Source organism: Oncorhynchus clarkii, chromosome 3 (genome assembly GCF_045791955.1).
Source record: "Oncorhynchus clarkii lewisi isolate Uvic-CL-2024 chromosome 3, UVic_Ocla_1.0, whole genome shotgun sequence".
Taxonomy (NCBI): domain Eukaryota; kingdom Metazoa; phylum Chordata; class Actinopteri; order Salmoniformes; family Salmonidae; genus Oncorhynchus; species Oncorhynchus clarkii.
The window spans coordinates 19584741-19594088 of NC_092149.1; positions in this window are offsets into that span (position 1 = coordinate 19584741).

The window sequence follows — 9348 nt, forward strand, 5'->3', positions numbered from 1 at the left end:
ATCTAACCGAACCGTCCCTCTGGTTCCGGGTAGGGAATAGCCGATACTACATGCCACAAGGACAATACTGACATAGGTGTCTGAGAAGCTTCCCTGTTCTACCTTTAAAGGGAAAATTGACTCAAAAACGATATATATATATTTTTTCATTATTGCACTGTTAATACAGTTCCAAAATGTTTTGCATGTCAGCAGTCAAGATATTGGACTTTCAAGAAGCAAAGTGTCACTGGCCACATCATGATTGTCCTTATAACAGAACAGAGAGGTGGAGAGAAAAAAGAAAAAAAAACCTCCAGAATATACTATGGAAAAATGAGTCACACTGACAGGTGAAGAATAGGGACATTATTTTCCTGCTACTCTTTGTTTAGATGTTACTTCCATTACTGAATTCAACTTTGAAATGAAAATGAATTGCTAGTCTGGGTGAATAATGACAAGATGAGCCATGCTTGATATTAGGTTTGTTTCCACCTCTATCGAACAGCCTGCTCAACTCTAGCCAAGCTGTTTCTATGAAAACGTTTTTAAAATCACTACCTCAGAAGCCTCGTACAAGCCAGTGAATAAAATGGTCCTAAAAAACATTCCACTATCTGTTAATCTTCAAAATACCCCTAAAACTATCAGGATGTAAAAATAAAACCTGTTCGCTTCCCTTTCCTGTATTGTATAACTCACATAGAAAACAGATGGTCAGTAGTTCCAGCATGTTCTTTACTCAGAAAACACTGACAAAATGTTTTAGTAGAAAGTTATTTTAAACTTCTTAGTGGCTTTTCATTGTACAATTTACAATTTAAATGAGCAAAACTCTGGATTATGCCACATAGTGTACCAGCTCTGTGTCCATATGGCATATTGTGAAGCATTCACGCCGAGACAAAGCATAGCAGAACACATTTAATGTAAAAAAGTGTCATAATCCATAATATAGAAGAGCCATATACAGAACATGTGTAATGCTAGTCCAAATTGAATGATTGGAGAATTTGTGGGCTGTGGAAACCTACAGTACAAGAAGAACAGCAAGATGACACTTTTAGTGCAGGTCTAGTTATTCTAAAACACACTTAGATTCATAGACATAGGAATGGATGAGATATAGAGTATTGTAGAAACACTTCGCTGCTGTACACTACAAACAGTTAATGATCCTGAGCAAACAGAATGTACAGGGTTTATCAGCATTGATTATGAGTACTGATGAAGACGTGTGCTTAAAAATTAAGACTAAATTATCATTTGAATATTGACTTTACAATAGGACATCTCATAAAAACACAATATAATAATACACAAAGCTAAAATATTTTTGTTGTTGTACGCATTTGCATTACGTATTGCTGTGCAGAGGACGCATCATCCAAGCTCATCAAACAGAATCTGCTGGTTGATACATTTTCCTATTTTCATCAAAAGACAGAATGCACAATCCTGAAACATTCGTGTAAAATTGACAAATATAAACCCTAACCAGATAGAGTTTTTTTGGAGAGGGGGTGTTGTAAGGACTTTTGTGTAATAGGTAAGGGCTCTTGGAGAGCCATGTCTGACAGTGTCAGGGATTGGCTGAACTCAGTAATGCTTTCTCTTGACAATTTTTTTTTTTAAAGATTAGATGAAAAATGGGCCTTAAGAAACTTTTGCACAGCTGAAAAAGCCCATGATGCTCTTTTGAAAATACAATATTTTTTTTCCAATATTTGAACATTTCATACCCTTTTCAACGTAAACCCTGGAAGAAATAAATAGAGGACAATCAGTTTTGATGCATTCACAATAGCAATGCAACAGACGAAGTGGCTTTGAAGGAGCATAATGCCACGGAGATGTGCGAGTGTAGCTGAATGAACAGGACATTACACAGGTCAAACCAATTATTTTAGAATTTTTGCACTTTGTTTAGTTCATGGCTATTTCAACATGCTTGCTTGAATGGTTCTTAGATGTACTTTGTATCACAAACAAGAAAAACTGTTCTATGCAAACCTCATCTATAATGACACTAGTCGCTGACTCGTAACCACAACGTCTACTTTGTAGGTGAAGGGAATTTCTAAGGGTATTTCTGAGTACGGGAAAAAGGCTTTCTTGAATGTGACTGTGGTCAGTAAACAAACAGAAAGTGAAAGTTGTCTTGTTCTTTTACCGTATGTTAAATTATACTCCTTTTGAAATGCTGTCGGAGCTAGACTACATCTCAGGCATACTGGGCTAGTTGTGATGCTTCAATCAAACTCCACATACACAAACACCTGCAGAGTGCAGAAACAAGCATACCACACTTTATGCGTTTAGAATCTGTTTACTAATTGAATTTTGTCAACTTAAACAGATTGGGACAATTCTGATTGAGTGAACCAGAGAACACAAAATGAGATGGAGGCACTAATAACACACAGGTGTTTCTGTACAGCCTGGAACCCAGCCAAGCCCATCCTCAGCTGATGACATCACAGCGGTAAGGTTGAGTGGAGAAAGACAGTGGGCACGCTGTTTTGACAGACCCAGTGATTTCAACACTACTTGATCTTGGGTGTAATTCGCACACACTCACAAGAACCCTTGTTCCCTCATGATAACGCAACAAATGAATAGCCCTGTCATGCCAAAGCACATTATGTCCACCTCCCCCTCTCCTCTGACCCCTGCCAAAAAACATCCTTTCTCTGTAATGCAGAGTAAGAAATAAGCCAGCCAGCACCTCGGCCCTAAAGCTTTTGATCACGGGGCACGATTGATTTCCATTTAAATGAAAAGAGAGCCAGGGAGCGATGGTGGAGTGGCCTTAAACTCAGTATGAATGAAACATGGGCATTGTGGGTATTTCCCCACTCACCCCCCAACCTCCCCACCCCTGCACTTAATTTTATCCTCTCAATTTCTCCCCACCATACCCCAGTCCCAGCACTATAAACCATTAAAATCAGACATACCTCAGCCATCCAAGAGCTATTTACAATCAGTGATGTGGTTGACGTTTTGAAAGGAAGCATTTCAAAAAGAAAAAGGGGGGTGTTGAAAAGAAAACATCATCATTCACAAAGGTTGATTCATTCCATCTCAGACCTCTGGCTTTTTCCACCCATTTCTTTTCCTTTTTTCCCTTCATAGGTTGAGAAGACGGGAGAACAAGCTTTATCTTTCAACTGTACTGGCTGTTGTCACTAATAGGCCAAAGACAGGATATGTCACAGAGCTGAACGTGGAAATTTAGTGAGGACTGGGCTAGTTTAGGGTGGATTAAACTTGCTTTTCTCATTCAAAAAAGCCTGTTCTGAATGCACCAAATCAACTCTGAATACAGTTTAGTTTACAATTGCAATTGCAAATTACTTCTAGCGGGACATTTGTTTTTCTTGTAAAATATGCCATTGGACAAAAGCAGCAACTGCAGAATGCCCTTTTAAATATACACACATACTTTGGGATATGTGGGACAGAAACAAACAAGAGACCAAATAAAGGAAACTAAGTTTCCTTTGGAGGGGACCCATGACACAGTAACAGATGGTCCCAGAGAGGAGAGCAGTAGGGGGTGGTTCAGTAAGAGCAGGCTGGGGTGGAAAGTGTACCCTTCCTGGTTCAAAGGGCAGTAGTTTGTAGAGCTCAGTTCATTGGTCCTCCCCTGCAGGTGTCCAATGGGACTTGAGCTCATCTTGTGGTTAGACCGTTCCTTTCATTCCCTGTTCTGTGGGAACTGAGTAGATCCTAAAGAAAGGACAGGAGAGAAGAGAAGAGAAGAGAAGAGAAGAGAAGAGAAGAGAAGAGAAGAGAAGAGAAGAGGGGGAAATGTATTATACCAACCCAAAAAACCCTGTGGGACTTTACACATCTGAAAAATTATTAATTCACTACTATAAAATATTAAAAACATTATACGTCAGTGATATTTATTTCCTTGTTAGAAGTTTACGGGGATATATCATTTTACAGAAACATTGGATGTCCAGACTACAGTATATAAACATTACACGTTTTTGAGAATTGCGGATTACAATTTTTGAGATCCTTCCCATAAGACAGCCTGTTAGAGTTTGCACATGGAAAGCAGGTAGCTACAATCCCTGTTTGTCGGAATCCAGGAAATGCATGTCGGTTTATAGCGCGCTGCAGGGGTTTGGCGTGCTACATGGCGACTGCATTACCTCCACACATCTTCTCCCCAGGTGGGACTTATGGCCCTGGCAAGCCTCCCTGTTGATCCAACAAGCCGGGGGTTGCTGTGAGAATAAGCCTCTTTTCAGCACACCTATCACTCAACACACAACACAGCCAGAGCTGACTGCAGCCATAGGAGCCCAGCATTAATCCTGCAGAGGAATTTAACCCCTTTCTCTTTCTAAGCCTGCATCATCAGATCTATAGCGCCGGGGTGGCTACGTGCTAGGTAAACTCTCTAACCTCTATCGTTGGCTAGGTCACATAGCAGCTAGCATGGGACAAAGGAAACTGATTACTTTGCAGAACACCAGCCCACAGCCCACAGCCCACAGCACTCAGCACAGTTACACAACCCCAAAGACAGACCCAGAGAAAGAAAGAAAAAAAAAGAAAGAGACTGGTAGAGCTCTCAGCTAGAACCCCCCCCCCCCCCTTTCTCCCTCAGAGGCCCCAGGAGAATGACTAACAGAATGACTATCTCTCACTGTCTGTTCAACTGGTTCAGGCTGTTCTCTGTGCTCTGATTGTTGTTGTCAGATAATGTCGTCATACCATAGAGACAGAGCTGGGATTTACTGCTCACTGTGCAATGTGCTTTATACTCTAGATTTCTATGGACATGTTATTCCTGCTCTGAGAGCAGGCTGGGTTTTGCCCTGTAGGGGTCATGAAGGGCCGACCGCTCTCTCTGGGTTATTGTTGACAGTTGACAGGGTGGGGCGAGGTAGAGCAGTGGAGTGGGCTGGATGGCTTCAGGCTGTGCAGGTAATTGCAGCACAAGTCCAGACGGGCTCGACGGCTCAGCGGCTGGGTGGATCTGCCCCTCCTGATTGAGTTTCGCAACCTCAGCAAGAGTTTGTCTGGTTTTACATGATGCTGGCATGATGCCGTAGCAGAGCGTGTTGCCAAGCCAGCGGTGCGGTGGATGGACTGACTGTTACTCACTCGACTGGTTCTGTCGCTCCCTTCCAGCCGGGCAGGCAGTCAGGTAGCGGGGGACTAAGTGGAACATCTCTCTGAGAGACACTGATATCTATTATGTCTATTATCGCAAGGCCCACTCAAGGCCTGTTCCTCTTAGGGAAAGTAAACACTCAGAGGGGAATAACATGAAGAGACAAATGTACACTTCAACGTGCCTTAAAAACTATAATTTAGCTACATTTCCATAACTGCTCAATGGAATCCCCCATGGACAAAAATTGCAGCCCTGATGGTTTTATCAGGACGATGGTGTCAGTGGAGGAATTGAGGGTGCGAGGTTACACTGAGATCTAATATGCACAACTTATTGTAAGATTTTCAGTCAAACAGAGTGAATAGAGAAGTGTGGCCTTACCCTTGTGGTCGGTTGTGCATGCGGCGCCGGACCAGCACTATGGCTGAAACCAAACAGAAAAGGGAAAAGGTCACCGTTTTCTCCTTGCCGCTGGAGAATAGTTCACATGTGCTTAGTATTAGAGCTTACATGACACCCTGGAACTGGAGTAAATCAGGTCAAGTACCTGATTCAAGGGCCTAACAGCCAAAGGCCTGTAAACTCACTGACTTCAACAAACCACTTTTCTAAAGGTTGCTACATCTGATCCCTGATCAAACCATCAGTAATAATGTGCTAGATACAGGCCCTATAATGTGTTGTGTTGTGAGGTGTGAAAAGAGGTCTGCCAGTCACGTAGCCTGTATATCTGGTCTGATACTGTCTGTCTTATCTTGACCTTTAAACCTTACCTACTATCACTGCGATTGACAGTGCCACCACACTCACGGCTACGATGATGACAATGGTAGTAAATCCATCTGAGAGCAGATAACACACGACAAAAGGAGTTGATGGTTGCAACACACTGAGACAAAATGAACGTACGAACTTAATTCACAAAATTATTTTTGCATGACATGGATAACCAAGAAGTATGAATTTGCCTAAATATTTACTTATAAATGGATTTATAGCACATTTCAATTACAGTTCATCAAGTAAGAAGGTATCTATGGGCCTACTGATATGCAGAAATAAGGTTACTTAAATTCTACATAATGTAAAAGTAGAACAATTTGGAAACAACGTTTTTCCTACCATCCGCTTCTTTTTCTCCTGTTGCCTTGTTTATGTCCACAGTATCATCAGTTTCAGGTTCAAGCGTGGAATATGGTCCGAGATTTGGGCTCACTAAAACAGGCAACAACACACCGCATTATTCTCCAGCCAATCATTACTCATTCAACATTCCCTCCTGGGTTCTGATGAGGGGGAGGAAGGACGGCTTCAGTTGTGCAGCTCCACTCCTGGCCTGGCTGAGAGAAGGTGTTTCTCCAGAAGATGTGGCCTGCCTGCCTGCCTGTGGGACAGCCTTCCCTGTCCTAAACACCACTGTAATTATATCAAAGCAACATCATGGGGAAGATGAAGAGTGGCAGTGAGCGACGCCGAGAGAAAATGAGAACGCCAATGTGGATTAGAGCCCTGACAGGGCGGAGGGGAGGGGGGGGGGATCTCTACTTGTCTGTCTAGTCTAACTTCTGCTTGATGGATACACAAGGGGGGGGGGGGGGTTCTCCCAACAGATAATTGATTCCATTCTGTGGTAATGATGAGGGGAACGGTGGTGTAACAGTGGTGTGCTCTCACTCTGCTGACGGCTGCTTGCCCATCACATTTCTAACAGGGGGCGAGTTAAAGGGTTAAACTCACCGTTTTGCTTGAATAGGTCTTCATCGTCTACATCTGTGGGACATTCAGAACAGAGGAAGTGGGAAAAGCCCAGTCAGCATAAATATAAAGTAGCTTGTATTACATTTAAAGATTAGCAGAAGTTATATCGCTGTGCTTCATTTGAGGGTTCACTCATGGAACACTATCGGATCATCACGGTACTCCTAAACATAATCATCACTTTTGTAACATTATAAAAAACGCTTTTCATATACTCCTGATTTCATGCTACTTGTGATTTTGTCCTCTTTGTTTTCCAGATGAAGATGTATTCCATACCTGCTACGTCTGCTGAGCCTTCACTCTCCTCTGAGGAAGCTGTATGGGAATAGAGATGGGGAGGATGGGACCAGATTAACTCACAGCAGCATCTTACTGTGCATCACGAAGGTCATTCGTTACATCTCTGCACGGTACTGGAGCATAGCTACTCTCCTATGAACTACTGCTGTGGGTAAATACAGAATAATTGAGGTGCCATCCATTCAATGGTATACTCACTCATGAACTCTATACCTCTGTGGCTAGGGCATTTAGCTCATGGTAAAAGGTATCCATCTTAATATGACCAGTTTCAGAGTTTTGTGGGAATAACTAACTATACCTTTAGATAGATGGTAAAACACTACTGTAGCATACACAGGTTCATATCTTCTTTATGTTGAACTGGGGTTGATGTAATATGTATGTATTCTTTCTTCAAAATATACTTAAGTATCAGCCTAGGTTCTTCTGAGGAGTTTTACACTTAATATTCTGCTATCTCTGGAAACTATAGGACTCAGAGAGAGACATTGTATATTTCTCGTATGGAACACATACAGGGCATGAAAAACAAATTAAAGCTGATCTGTGTGATTAGATCTTTATCAGTGTCTCAGTGTCTTCTGCCAGAGTGTTGTGGGAAGGTGAGAGCATGCGATACGTACCAGCAGCTCCTCGCAGAGTCACAATCAGACACAGAAACAGCAATCGCAACATCTTCCAATGCTGGAGGGGAGAGAAGAGAGGAAACCAAGTTATAAATACCAGTCATTAATATTCTGCTATTGATGTGTGTAAAAAATTCAGATCTTCCCATTTGAAAAAGCGAAAGTGAGCTGGCGTGAAAGAGTCATCTATATTCTGTTGTTGACTCAAACATTTAGGTTTACCTCAGAACCACAGGTAGTCAATGAAAAATGACAGGTATTGGGAACACTATCTTCTGCAATAACGACACGGACTACCATGATGACACAACTTCATCCAGGTGGCACAAGCACTGCCCTGATTTTAGAGGACGATGGATATCTTGTCTCAGGGATGGATATAAACTGTGTTTCCTAGTGCTCAGCAGAAACCCTGTCCCTCTCTGAACACTCAGTCACAGCCAGCTGTTCAATACTTCCCCCTCCCACCTGGGTAACGGTGTGAGACTGTGTGGGACCTTGCGTGACTCGGTGTACTTTTACATTTTGTATTGTGTAATGTGTGTACTGTGTGTGTAACGGTTCGAATGGTGTGTAAGGCCACAGTGCTTTGTTCTAACCAGCCATTATAAATCATTAGGATTGGTAAAGGTAATTCATCTATGTCGTGTCAGCCATTAAACTCTGTCACCCTCTGTTTAGACACTGAAAAGTTATTTGTAACTAAACAAATATTTAAGTCTCTGTCAGCTCCACTTTGGAAGATGGCCCAACAGTCACATTCGTTTTGTCTGGCTGCGAGTGGGAGTTTTTTTCCTGCTGCCTTCTTGAGAAACCTCACACTACTTCCTGGTGGCAGCGGGCCCAGAACAGAGTCTGTTCTCTCCCTCTATTCGCTCGTCTCTCCAACACACAGATGTGGAACACAGCTGTTCCTAGCTAAACAAAGCCTCGACAAACAGCTGGCCAGCCGCAGTACAATTGGCTGTATTTTTTAAACGGGCCCAGGCTTGGGAATGACCTCTTCCCTTGTCGCCTTGGTGCTCAAACATAACACGGCTCCCTGGCACGGGCCCAGAAGCCTCTGCTCTACCAGGGAACCAGGGGTAGAGTGGTGGGAGAATTCCCCGTTAGGGAACTGGAGAAAATGCTGCTGCTACTGCCCTCCCCCCCATTGTCAGCGATGCCCATTGTGTACAGGGATCCTGCTTCCTCTAGCTAATGACTACACTACTATGTGAGGGCTCTGGGAAGTGAACGGAGGTAGACTGCATTGTTGGGCCATTGGACAGGCTGAGAGGCTGCCTGGGGAGTTTCCACTAACCTCCTACCCCCTATCCTCACTGCCCTCTACCCCCAATAATATGTTACGGAAGTCCAGTTGCACTTCCAGTTGGGACAGTGTTGCCGTACATTTGTTTACCTTGGCAGTGCGAAAACATCAAGAGTCAAGGCAACAGGTACAAATGAGATTATGTCTCATAGACTCCCGAACCATAATGGTGAGGGGAAGACAGTAAAAAGAAAGAGGGAGAGGTGGACTATAGTGGT